Source organism: Psammomys obesus, unplaced genomic scaffold (assembly GCF_907164565.1).
Source record: "Psammomys obesus unplaced genomic scaffold, mPsaObe1.curated_primary_1811, whole genome shotgun sequence".
NCBI classification, from domain to species: domain Eukaryota; kingdom Metazoa; phylum Chordata; class Mammalia; order Rodentia; family Muridae; genus Psammomys; species Psammomys obesus.
This window is the reverse complement of record NW_026592732.1, coordinates 7,436,646-7,451,006: the sequence shown is the minus strand read 5'-3', so window position 1 is coordinate 7,451,006 and position 14,361 is coordinate 7,436,646. Positions and strand designations below refer to the sequence as shown.

The 14,361-nt window shown below is 37.7% G+C and overlaps 1 protein-coding gene across 1 annotated transcript in view; it reads left to right on the top strand.

The window, feature by feature from the left end:
* Cntn5 (contactin 5) overlaps positions 1–14,361 on the top strand; it is a 1,192,645-nt gene that overhangs the window by 348,362 nt on the left and 829,922 nt on the right. The gene's annotated exons all lie outside the window — the stretch shown is intronic.

Genomic DNA, 14,361 nt, shown 5'->3' with positions numbered 1-14,361 from the left:
ACACACACACACACACACACACACACACACACACACACACACACACAAATAACGTTCAGTGTCTAAGAAAGAGTACTAAAAGACCATTAGGGTTTCATTGCTCTCCCATGAGTGCTGAAACCAGTCATTCCACTCTAACCCTGGAGAGCTGCAGTTCTTTGGTCAACCTTCCATTCGCTGTGTGTGGATGATGACAGCATGGCCATTCTGGGAAAATGATTCTCAGCCCTCAAAAGCTTTTCACAGGGAAAGCTCAAAGCACTGCTGTTCTTTTAAACAATTTTATTTCAAGATAGACCTCCATCTCAAAAAAACAAAACAAAATAAGAATCCATAACAAAGGGAACATGTGTATTTATATGTGTATATATATTCATACATACACACATAAATACATATATATGGGGCTGCGTGTGTATGGTGGTAAGCTGTGTTTTAATGGGAGCACAGAAAGTCCAGGCTGTTTGTCTGATGTCTTCCCACGCCTGTGAATAATGCATCCCTTGATGGCAGCTTTCACTTTGAAATATCTGGGCAAAGTCCCTCAAGTTGTAAAAATGGGAACATACTTCCTTTGAAGTAATGGTAACTTTTGAAATATTCTGGCTCTCTATGTCTCACTGATATTTGATTTTCACAATAAAAGCATATTACTTAAGTTAATTCTATATATAGACAACAGGCCCAGGATTATTGAGATTTTATATCTTGAGGTCAACAAATTTTTTATTTTGCTGCTCTAATTTTCTTAGAGCAAAAAACACCATTTCACCATAACCAAATATTGACTAATGCTTCATTACTATATATTTGTAATTTATTAAGCTTTATTTTACTTATATATTAATATGTATTTATTTATGGTGGTCCTGCTATGATATTCTTGTGGGATGTCTCTGTTATTGTCTTCCACAATGGGGGTTCTGCAGACTGAACTCTGTTCATCAAACTTGGCACCAAATACCCACTTTTGCCAGCTTAAACTTTACTTAAGGGATAAATGTATGCAATGTCAAAAGTGGAAACTGTCATGAATAACTTAATAGAAAATTTTCTGTGCAGATATTGGTTGGCGTTACTTCCAATTCTAGTATTGAATATCCCTCCATCATAACAGACAAGATAAGTGCTACCATGGGGTGAGCAGAAGAAGTAGGTTTTACAGACAAAGATTTTTATTGTCCTGAAGCTTCGATAGTAACTTTCACTTACCTGGTGATGTAGCATGAGTGACTATTTCAGTTTTTTTTTTCTTTTTTTTTTATTAATTACACTTTATTCATTTTGTATCCCCCCATAAGCCCCTCCCTCCTCCCCTCCCGATCCCACCCCCCTCCCCTTTCTGCATGCATGTCGCTCCCCAAGTCCACTGATAGGGGAGGTTCTCCTCTCCTTTCTGATCTTAGTCTATTAGTTCTCATCAAAAGTGGCTGCATTGTCCTCTTCTGTGGCCTGGTAAGGCTGCTCCCCCCTCAGGGGGAGGTGATCAAAGAGCAGGCCAGTCAGATTATGTCAGAGGCAGTCCCTCTTCCCATTACTATGTAACCCACTTGGACACTAAACTGCCATGGGCTACATCTGTGCAGGGGTTCTGGGTTATATCCACGAATAGTACTTGGTTGGAGTATGAGTCTCTGGGAAGTTCCCTGTGTTCAAATTATCTTGTTCTGTTGCTCTGCTTGTGGAGCTCCCGTCCCCTCCAGCTCTTACTATTTCCCACTTCTTACATAAAATTCCATTCACTCTGCCCATCAGTTGTCCATCAGAGTCTGGTCTCTTAGAGGACAATACCAAAGTTTAGTTCAGAAAAATTCCCAGTGTAACTCTTATTTGATAATATTCATAGCAGTTATTGTGGTATTTTCACACATAAACGCATTGTAGATGATGAAATTGAGAATATCTGCCCCATCCCATATGTGTTATGAGATTATTCAAAATCTACTCAATCTATTCAGTAGAAGTTTTTGAAACACACAATGCATTACTATTCATATTTCCATCTTTTTAAGAATATTTTTACTATTTTAATGCCTATTTGTGAATGTATACCACATGAGTACAGTGTCTGTAGAGATCGTAATAGGAGCTTGGATCCCAAAGATGGAGTTAAAGGTAGTTATGATATGCCTGTGTGAGTGCCTGGAACTGAACTTCAAACCTCTGAAAGAGGAGCAAGGTCATTTAACCTCCGCATTATACTTCTAGCCTTACACTTTTTGTTTGTTTGTTTGTTTTTGTTTTATTTAATCACCTTACAGCCTGATCCTGGGCCTCTTCCTCCTCTCCTTCCAGTTCCAGCCTCATGCCTCCCTCCTCCCATTCTCCTTTCCTTCTTCTCAGAGAAGGGGAGGCCTCCAAGAAGTACCAACCCACCCTGGCACCTCAAGTCACAGCATGACTAAGCACATCCTCTCCCATTGAGGCCTGACAAGGCAACCCAGCTAAGTGGAAATTGATCCAGTGGCAGGCAACAGAGTCAAAGACATCCCCTACTCCTATACTAAGAGGGCCCAAATTTTGACTCAGCTGCTCATCTGTGCATATGTGTAGATGATCTAGGTCTAGCCCATGCATGCTCATTGGTTGGTGAGCCCCCATGGGCCCATGTTAGTTGACTCTGTTGGTCTTCTTGAGGTATCCTGGACCACACCGACCCCTTCTCTCCTTACTCCCACTGTTTTGTAGAACTCCTAGAACTCGGCCTACTCTTTGAGTGTGGTTCTCTGCATCTGTTTCCATCAGATGCTGGATGAAGACTCAGAATACAGTTATGTGTGGCTCCTGTCAGCAAGCATGGCAGAGTATCATTAATAGTGATAGGGATTGTCTCTTTCTCATGGGGTGGGTCTCAAGTTAGGACAGTTATATATTTGCCATTGCCTCAATCTCTGTTTCATCATTCCAGATGTCTATTTTATTTCCTGTTCTGAGTGAAATTCAAGAATCTTTCCTTGGGACTTTATTGGCTTCTTTGGGCTTGTGGATCATTGCATGTTTATCCTGTACTTTGTGGCTAATGACCACTTATAAGTGATTACATACCAAGCTTGTCTTTCTGGGTCTGGGTTACTTCATTCAGGATGGTCTCTTCTAGTTCCATCCATTTGCATGTGTTTTTTTGTTTGTTTGTTTGTTTTGTTTTGTTTTTAATGGCTGAGTAATACTCCATTGTGTAATTGTACCAAATTTTCTTTATCTATTTTTCAGTTGAAGGACATATAGTTTGTTTTCAGTTTCTGGATATTATGAATAAAGCTGTTATGAACATAATTAAATAAATGTCCCTATGTTATGGTGTAGTATCTTTTGGGTATATGCCCAAGAGTGGTTTAGCTGAGTCTTGAGGTAGATCTAGTTCCAAGTTTCTGAGAAAACTCCAGAATGATTTCCACAGTGGTTGTACAAGGTTGGGCTCCCATAAGCAGTGGAGGAATGTAGCCCTCACTCGGCATCCTTGCCATCATATACTGTCACTTGAGTTTTTTGTTTGTTTGTTTGTATGTTTCTTTGTTTTTTTTTTTTTTTCTTTTAGTCAGTCTGACTAGTTTAAGATGAAATTTCAGAGTTGATTTGATTTGCATTTTCCTGGTGGCTAAGGACATTGAACATTTCTTTTAATACTTCTCTGCCATTAGAGATTCCTCTATTGAGAAGTCTCTGTTTAGCTCTGTACCCATTTTTTAATTGTTATTCGGGTTTAATTTCTTGAGTTCTTTATATGTTTTGCATTTAGCCCTCTGTCAGATGTAGGGTAGATTAATGTCTATATTTCCTACTCTTTGGGCTGCCATTTTGTCCATTTAACAGTATCTATTTCTTTACAGAAGCTTTTCAGTTTCCTAAGGTTCCATTTATTAACTGTTGACCTTAGTGGCTGAGCTGATGGTGTTCTGTTCAGAAAGTCATATCTTATACCAATGGGTTCAAGACTGCTCCCTACTTTCTTTTCTGTTTTAGTTTGTCTGGTTTTATGTTGAGGTCTTTGACCCACTCAGACTCGAGTTTTGTGCAGGATGATAAATGTGTATCTATTTGAATTCTTTTGCATGCAGACATTCAGTTAAACCAGCATCATTTTTTGATGAAGCTTTTTTTTTTCTATTATTTGGTTTTGTCTTCTTTGTCAAAAAATCAAGTGTCAGTATATGTGTGTATTTATTTATGGGTCTTTGAGTCCATTTCCTTGATCTATTTGTCTGTATCTATGCCAATACCATGCAGTTTTTATTACTATTGTTCAGTAGCACAGTTTGAAATGAGGGATGGTGATACCTCCAGAAGTTTTTTGTTGTTATTTTTGTTTTTGTTTTCTTTATTGTACAGAATTATTTTAGCTATTTTTTTCCATATAAGTTGAGGAATACTCTTTCCAGTTTTGTAATTAATTGTGTTGGAATTTCGATAGGAACTGTACCAAATCTGTAGATTGCATTGTATAACATGGCCATTTTTACTATGTTAATCCTACTGATCAATAAGTATGAGAGGTCTTTCCATCTTCTTATATATTAATTTCTTTCTTCAGAGACTTGAAGTTCTTTTCATGCATGTCTTTGGTTAGATTTACACTAAGATGTTTTCTGTTATTTGTGGCTGCTATTTTGAAAGGTGTCATTTTCCTAATTTTTTCCCAGTCCACTTTTTGTTTGTGTAAAGGAGAGCTACTAATTTTTTTTAGTTAGTTTTTCACCCAGAAACTTTGCTGAAAGTGTTTATCAGCTCTTAAAGTTCTCTGGTAAAATTTTGGATTCACTTATACCATCTGCAAATAAGGGTTCTTTGACTTCTTCCTTTCCAATTTGTATCTCCTTGATCTCCTTTAGTTCCCTTATTGATCTGGTTAGAATTTCAAGTACGATGTTGAATAGATATGGGGAAAGTGGGCATCCTTATCTTGTCCCTGATTTTAGTGGAAATGCTTTAAGTTTCTCTCCATTTAATTTGCTATTGGCTTGCTGTGTATTTCCTTGATTGTGGTAATGAATGTACCTGTTTCCCAGATGTCTGCAATACTTTTAATGTGAAGAGATGTTGGATTTTTGTCAAAGGCCTTTTCATCATCTAATGAAATGATAATATGTAATGAGATGATCATACAGTTTTATTTTCTTTCAGTTTGTGTATAAGTTGGATTACATTAGTGGATTTGCATTTATTGAGCCATCTCTGCATCCCTGGGATGAAGCCAACATGATCACGGTGGATGATGTTTTTTGATGTGTTCCTGGATCTTGTTTGTGAATGTTTTAGTGGGTATTTTTGCACCAATTTTCACAAAGGAAAGTGGTCTGAAATTCTCGGTCTCTGTTGAGTCTTTGATTTAGGTATCATGATAACAAGGGCCTCATAGAATGAGTTTGGTAGTGTTCCTTCTGTTTCTATTTTGTGGAATAGTTTCAGGAATATTGGCATTAGCTCTTTGAAAGTGTGATAGAATTCTGCTCTAAAACCACCTGGCTCTGCACATTTTTTGGTGAGTAGACTTTTAATGACTGTTTCTATTTCCTTGGGTGTTATATGTCTATTTAGATCACTTATCTCATATTTATTTAACTTTAGTAAGTGGAATGTTGCAAAAGTTGTTTGCTTTATTTAGACTTTACCATTTTGTGGAATACAGGTTTTTGAAACAAGAGTATATGATTCTTTGGGTTTCTTTGGTGTCTGTTGATATGGCCACCTTTTCATTTCTGATTTTGTTAATTTGGATACTCTTCTTTTTACTTAGTTTGGCTAAGGGTTTGTCTATGCTGTCGGTTTTCTCAAATGACATACGCTTGGTCTCATTGATCTTTTGTTTTATTACCTTTGTTTCTAATTTCTTAAGTTCAGCCCTGAGCTTGATTATTTTCTGATACTTTTTCTTCCTGCTCTGTGTGCTCCTGTGTGTTGCTTCTTTTTGTTCTAGAGCTTCAGGTGTGCTATTAAGTCACTAGTGTGAAATCTCTCCAATTTCATTATGAAGGCATATGGTGCTATAAGCACTGCTTTCATTGCACCTCATAACTTTGGGTAGGATGTGCCCTCATTTTTACTGAATTCTAGGAAGTCTTTGATTTGTTTCATTATTTCTTCCCTGACCCACTGATCATTTAGTCAAAATGTGTTCAATTTCCATGAGTTTGTAGGCTTTCTGTTGTATATGTTGTTGTTGAATTCCAGCCTTAATTTATAATGGTCTGATAAGATACAAGAAGTTAGTTCAATTTTCTTGTATTTGTTGAAGTTTTCTTTGTGGCCTACTATATGGTCAATTTCGGAAAATATTCCATAAGCTGCTGAGAAGAAAGTATACTCTTTTGTGTTTGGGTGAAATGTTCTGTACGTATCTGATAGATACATTTGATTCATAACATCAATTTGGTTCATTATTTCTCTGTTTAGTTTCTTTCTCAATGACCTGTCCATTTGCCAGAATTGGATATTGAAATCTCTCACTGTTTTTAAAATTCATTTATTTATTCATTTTACACCGTGATTGTAACCCTATTCTTGTCCCGGCCCCACACTCCCTCATAAAAGACTATGTTTATGCCATAAAATGATAATCTTGAAAAATAAGGTTTTTTTTCACATGGCGAATAATTTTTTGAGAGTCACAGAGTGTTTAATGTTTTCAAATCATTTGATGTTGTTCATTTCTTCACATTTTTTTAACAAAGTCAAATATATTAGACATTCTAAACAATTGGCTAACCAATTCATGTATACCCAATATATTGTTTACATAGTGTCTTTGTTTTGTCTTTATATATTTTCTTAATTTTTATTTTTATGTTAATTACAGTTTGTTTACTTTGTATCTCAACTGTAGTCACATGGTATCTACAGTCAGGAAGTGGAGAAAGATGGATACTGGAGCTTCTGTCCAACTGTTTTTCTCTTTTTTTATGCAGTTTGGGAACTTAGCCCACAGGATGATATGGTCCTTGGTTAGTGGGAGTATTCCCCTTCAGTTAATCTATTCCAGAAAATTTCTCACAGATGTGTCCAGAAATTTATTTTCATGGTAATTCTAGATTCTATCAATTTGTCAGTAACCATCAAGGGTTGAGTGATGAACCATCCTTCAAGTTTAGGAATAGTGTGTGTCTGTTGTCAAAATATGTTTACCAATCTGTCTCATTATTTCTTTATAACGGAAAGGAGAGAATCTGGAAAAAATTTAAAGAAATAAACATGAAGTCCAAACAAACAAACAAACAAAAAGATCAAATAGAGTTAAAACTGCCAAAGATAAGGTAGTCTCATTCAATAGATTTCTCATTCAATAGATTTTACCTTTTAAATTTTATTTAAAATAAATAATATATTTTTACATTTAAAAACATAATAATATAACTTTCTTTTTTTTAAGCTTCATTTTTTTTATTTTTTTAATATTTTCTTTTATTTTTAGTTACAATTTGTTAACTCTGTGTCCCAGGTGTATCCCGCTCCCTCATTCCCTCCCCCTCCCCAACTCCCTCCCTGGTCTCCTCCCTGCCCCTTTCCAAGTCCACTGATAGGGGAGGACCTCCTCCCCTTTCATTTGACCCTGTTTTATCAGGTATCTTCAAGGCTGGCTGCAAAGTCCTCCTCTGTGGCCTAACAGGATTGATCCTCCCCTGGGAGGGGGGGAGGACAAAGAGCCTGCCCTTGAGATCTTGTTAGAAATAGTCCTTGTTCCCCTTGCTTTGGAAAACTACTTGGTTACTGAGCTACCACAGGCCACATCCCAGCAGAAGTTCTATGTTATATCTGTAGATGGTCCTTGGTTGAGTGTCAGTCTCAGAAAAGGCCCTGTGCCCGGATATATTTGGTCCTTGTAGAGCTCCTATCCTTTCCATACCATACTAACTCCCCTTCTTTCATATGATTCCCTGCACTCTGCCATGGTTTGGTTATGAGTCTTAGTGTCTGCTTTGAAACACTCCTAGGTAGAGTCTTTCAGATGCCTTTTGCGGTAGACTCCTGTCATACATTCAATGCACATCCCATTTGTCTTTCTAAATGAGGATTGATCATCTTCACCCATGTCCACTTACTTGATTATCTTCTTTAGGTGTGTAGATTTCATTATGTTTATCATATCTTGTAGGTCTATATAAGTGAGTATATACCAATTTTGTCTTTCTCCTTCTGGGATACTTCACTCAGAATGATCTTTTCTAAGATCCCACCATTTGCCAGCAAATTTCATGATTTCCTCCCTTTGGATTGCTGAATAGTATTCCATTGTGTAAAAATACCACAATTTCTGTATCCATTCCTCTGTTGATGGACATTTGGGTTGTTTCCAAGTTCTGGCTATTACAAACAAAGCTGCTACAAACATGGTTGAACAAATGTCCTTGTTGTGTACTTGAGCAAATTTTGGGTATATACCTAGGAGTGGTATAGCTGGGTCTTGAGGTAGCACTCCTCCTAATTGTCTGAGAAGCGCCAGATTGACTTCCAGAGTGGTTGTACCAGTTTACATTCCCACCAGCAATAGAGGAGGGTTCCTTTTTCTCTACAACCTCTCCAGCATGTGTTGTCACTTGAGTTTTTTATCTTGGCCATTCTGATGGGTGTAAGGTGAAATCTCAGGGTTGTTTTGATTTGCATTTCCCTAATGGCTAATGAGGTTGAGCATTTCTTTAAGTGTTTCTCTGCCATTTGATGTTCCTCTTTCGAGAATTCTCTGTTTAGCTCTGTTCCCCATTTTTTAATGGGATTACTTGGTTTGTTGCTTTTCTGCTTCTTTAGTTCTTTATATATACTGGATATTAGCCCTCTGTCAGATAAAAGGTTGGTGAAGATTCTTTCCCAATCTGTAGGCAGTTGTTTTGTTTTGATGACGGTGTCTTTTGCTTTACAGAAGCTTTTCAGTTTCATGAGGTCCCATTTATTGATTGTTGCTCTTAGAGCCTGTGCTGTTGGTGTTCTGTTCAGGAAGTTGTCTCCTGTGCCAATGAATTCTAGGCTGTTCCCCACTTTTTTTTTCCAACTGATTTAGAGTATCTGGTTTTATGTTGAGATCCTTGATCCACTTTGACTTTAGTTTTGTGCAGGGTGATAAATATGGATCTATTTTCATTTGTTTACATGTAGACATCCAGTTGGACCAGCACCATTTGTTGAATATACTGTCTTTTTTCCATTGAATGGATTTGGCTTCTTTGTCAAATACCGAGTATTTATAGGTGTGTGGGGTTATTTCTGGGTCTTCTATGCGGTTCCATTGATCCTCCTTTCTGTTTCTATGCCAATACCATGCAATTTTTATTACTGTTGTTCTGTAGTACAGCTTGAGATCGGGGATGGAGATACCTCCAGATGATCTGTTGTTGTACAGGATTCTTTTGGAGATTTTGGGTTTTTTGTTTCTCCATATGAAGCTGAGAATCTTTTTTTCAAGGTCTGTAAAGAATTGAGTTGGTATTTTGATGGGTATTGTATTGAATCTGTAGATTGCTTTTGGCAGGATGGCCATTTTCACAATGTTAATACTACCAATCCATGAGCATGGGAGATCATTCCATCTCTGAGATCTTCGATTTCTTTCTTCAGAGATTTGAAGTTTTTCTCAAATAGGTCTTTCACTTCCTTGGTTAGAGTCACACCAAGGTACTATATGTTATTAGTGGCTATTGTGAAGGGTGTTGTTTCCCTAATTTCTTTCTCAGCCATTTTGTCTTTGGTGTACAGGAGGGCTTCTGATTTTTTTGAGTTGATTTTGTATCCTGCTACTTTGCTGAAGGTGTTGATCAGTTGAAGGAGATCTCTGGTTAAATTTTTGGGTCGCTCATATATACTATCATATCATCTGTGAATAGTGACACTTTGACCTCTTCCTTTCTGATTTGTATCCCCTTGATCTCCTTTAGTTGTCTTATTGCTCTGGCTAGGACTTCAAGTACTATGTTGAAGAGATATGGAGACAGTGGGCAGCCTTGTCTTGTTCCTGATTTCAGTGGGATTGATTTAAGTTTCTCTCCACTGAGTTTGATGTTGGGTATAGGCTTGCTGTATATTGCCTTTACTATCTTTAGGTATGTGCCTTGTATCCCTGATCTCTCCAAGACTTTAAACATGAATGGGTGTTGGACTTTGTCAAATGCTTTTTCGGCATCTAAGGAGATGATCATGTGGTTTTTCTCCTTCAGTTTGTTTATGTGGTGGATTACATTGATGGATTGCCGTATATGGAACCACCCTTGCATGCCTGGGATGAAGCCTACTTGGTCATGGTGGATGATATCTTTGATGTGTTCTTGGATTTGGTTTGCAAGTATTTTATTGAGTATTTTTGCATCAATGTTCATAAGAGAGATTGGTCTGAAGTTCTCTTTTTTTGTTGGATCTTTGTGTGGTTTAGGTATCAAGGTGACTGTGGCTTCATAGAATGAGTTTGGTAGTGTTCCTTCTGTTTCTATTTTGTGGAAGAGTTTGAGGAGAATTGGTGTTAGCACTTCCTTGAAGGTCTTGTAGAATTCTGCGCTGAAGCCATCTGGTCCAGGGCTTTTTTTGGAGGGGAGACTGTTAATGACTGCTTCAATTTCCTTGGGAGATATAGGGCTATTCAGTCTTTCTACCTGATCTTGGCTTAATTTTGGTAGATGGAATCTGTCAAGAAAATTATCCATTTCATTTAGATTTTCAAATTTTGTGCCATATAGGTTTTTGTAGTATGACCTAATAATTGTTTGGATTTCCACAGTATCTGTAGTTATGTCCCCATTTTCATTTCTGATTTTGCTGATTTGGATAGTTTCTCTCTGCTTTTTAGTTAGTTTGGCTAGGGGTTTGTCTATCTTGTTGATTTTCTCAAAGAACCAGCTTTTTGTTTCATTGATTCTTTGGATAGTTTTATTTGTTTCTAATTGATTGATTTCAGCCCTGAGTTTGATTATTTCCAGCTCCTCTTTGGTGTATCTGCTTCTTTTTTTTCTAGGGTTTTCAGTTGGGCCATTAAGTTGTTTTATGTGATGTTACGAATTTCTTCTTGCAGGCATTTAGTGCTATAAATTTTCCTCTGAGCACTGCTTTCAACGTGTCCCATAAATTTGGGTATGTTGTGCCTTCATTTTCATTGAATTCTAGGAAGTCTTTAATTTATTTCTTTATTTCTTCAGTGACGCAGCTGTCATTGAGTAGTAAGTTGTTCAGTTTCCATATGCGTGTCGTTTTTTTGTTGTTTCTGTTGTTGTTGATGTCCAGCTTTAGTCCATGGTGGTCGGATAGTATACAAGGGATTATTTCAATCCTTTTGTATCTGTTGAGGCTTGCTTTGTGACCCACTATATGGTCTATTTTGGAGAAGGTTCCATGAAAAGTTCCAATCACAAAATATTTAAGAAATCAAGGACGCTATGAAAAGACAAAATCTAAGAATAATTGGAATTGATGAAAAAGAAGACTCCAGGCTCCAAGGTCCAGAAAATATTTTCAAGAAAGTCATAGAAGAAAATTTTCCCAACTTAAAGAAAGAGATGTTTATAAATATACAAGAAGCCTACAGAACTCCAAATAGACTAGACCAGAAAAGAAACACATCAGGTCACATCATAGTCAAAACACTAAATCTACAGAACAAAGAAAAGATATTAAAAGCAGCCAGAGAAAAAGGCCAAGTAACATATGAAGGTAGACCTATCAGAATCACACCGGACTTCTCATCAGAAACTATGAAAGCCAGAAGGGCCTGGGCAAGTATCATGGAGACTCTAAGAGATCACAAATGTCAACCCAGACTACTATACCCTGCAAAGCTTTCAATCAACGTAGATGGAGAAAACAAAATATTCCATGACAAAACTAAATTTATGCAATATCTACACAGCAAACCAACCATACAGAAGATACTAGAAGGCAAACTCCAATCCAACGAAAACAACTTCACCCAAGAAAACAGGGCATACAGATAATATCCCAACAAAAACGAAAGGAAAACAAGCAATGAAACAGGGTAAGATCACCGACTCCATTACAAAAGGAACTAACATGCATTGGTCACTACTATCTATCAATATCAATGGACTCAACTCCCCAATAAAAAGACACAGACTAACAGAATGGTTGCGGAAACAGGATCCAACATTCTTTTGCATCCAAGAAACACACCTATCCAACAAAGATAAACACCACCTCAGAGTAAAGGGCTGGAAAAATGTTTTTCAAGCAAATGGTTCCAGAAAACAAGTTGGAGTAGCCATCCTAATATCTAATAAAATAGACTTCCATCCAAAGTTAATCAAAAAAGATAAGGAGGGCCACTATATTCTCATCAAAGGAAAAATCCACCAAGAGGACATAACAATCTTGAATATCTATGCCCCAAATACAAGAGCACCTTCATTCATAAATGAAACATTATTAAAGCTTAACTCATACATTGATCCTAATACCTTAATAGTGGGAGACTTCAACACCCCACTCTCATCAAGGGACAGATCAACCAGACAGACACCAAATAGGGAAATAAAAGCACTCACAGAATCCCTAAATCAAATGGACCTAATAGACGTCTACAGATCTTTTCACCCAAACTCAAAAGAGTACACCTTCTTTTCAGCACCAGAGAGATTTAATTTTATTCACAGCTATTTACCCTGGGAAATGCATAGTGCATGAGAAACTGTCATAATCAAGACTGTCTTTATCACATAAAACCTCATCCTCCCACAGATTTCATTATTCCCGGATAAGACCTTTGCTTTACTGCAATCTCTAAGTACAGGCACAGTTGAGACCATGTAACCACACAATGTTATTTATTTTTATTTTTGAATTTTTTTTCTCTCTCTTATCATCTTCTGTCTCTGTATGTGTGTACGTAGGTTGACTTTTGCATGTTAAGGTCTGAGGGTAACTTCAGGAGTTGATGCTCTCCTTTCACTATGTGTTCTAGAGATTGTACCAGGTCCAGCAGGAATGGGTGACAAATCATTTATATCACTGAATCATAATTTTATTTATTTATTTATTTATTTATTTTTATTAATTACATTTTATTCATTTTGTATCCCCCCATAAGCCCCTCCCTCCTCTACTCCCAATCCCACCCTCCCTCCCATTTCTGCATGCATGCCACTCCCCAAGTCCACTGATAGGGGAGGTTCTCCTCTCCTTTCTGATCTTAGTCTATCAGTTCTCATCAAAAGTGGCTGCATTGTCCTCTACCATGGCCTGGTAAGGCTGCTTCCCCCTCAGGGGGAGGTGATCAATGAGCAGGCCAATCAGATTATGTCAGAGGCAGTCCCTCTTCCCATTGCTATGTAACCCACTTGGACACTGAACTGCCATGGGCTACATCTGTGCAGGAGTTCTAGGTTATGTCCACGAATAGTCCTTGGTTGGAGTATGAGTCTCTGGGAAGTTCCCTGTGTTCAAATTATCTCGTTCTGTTGCTCTGCTTGTGGAGTTCCCATCCCCTCCAGCTCTTACTATTTACAACTTCTTACATAAAATTCCATTCACTCTGCTCATCAGTTGGCCATCAGGCTCAGCATCTGCTTTGACAGTCTATACTGCAGAAGCTTTCAGAGGCCCTCTGTGGCAGGTTTCAAGGTTGTTTCCTGTTTTCTTCTGGCTTTCAGAGGCCCTCTGTAGCAGGTTCCGAGGTTGTTTCCTATTTTCTTTTTCTTCTGATGTCCATCCTCTTTGCCTTTCAGGATGGGGATTGAACATTTTAGTTAGGGTCCCCTCTTTTGCTTAGTTTGTTTAGATGTACAGATTTTAGTGGATTTATACTATGTTGTATGTTTATATGAGTGAGTATATACCATGCATGTCTTTTTGCTTCTGGGACAACTCACTCAGGATGATCGTTTCCAGGTCCCACCATTTACCTGCAAATTTCATGATTTCCTTATTTTTCATTGCTGAGTAATACTCCATTGTGTAGATGTACCACAGTTTCTGCATCCATTCTTCAGTTGAGGGGCATCTGGGTTGTTTCCAGCTTCTGGCTATTACAAATAAAGCTGCTACAAACATGGTTGAGCAAATGTCCTTTTTGTGTACTTGAGGCTCTTTTGGGTATATGCCTAGGAGTGGTATGGCTGGATCTTGAGGAAGCGCTATTCCTAGTTGTCTGAGAAAGCGCCAGAGTGGTTTCCAAATTTCCAGAGTGGTTGTACCAGTTTACATTCCCACCAGCAGTGGAGAAGGGTTCCCCTTTCTCCACAACCTCTCCAGCATGTGTTGTCCCTTGAGTTTTTGATCTTGGCCATTCTTATGGGTGTAAGGTGATATCTCAGGGTTGTTTTGATTTGTATTTCTCTAATGACTAATGAGGTTGAGCATTTCTTTAAGTGCTTCTCTGTCATTCGATATTCCTCTACAGAGAATTCTCTCTTTAGCTCTGTTCCCCATTTTTTAAGTGGATTACTT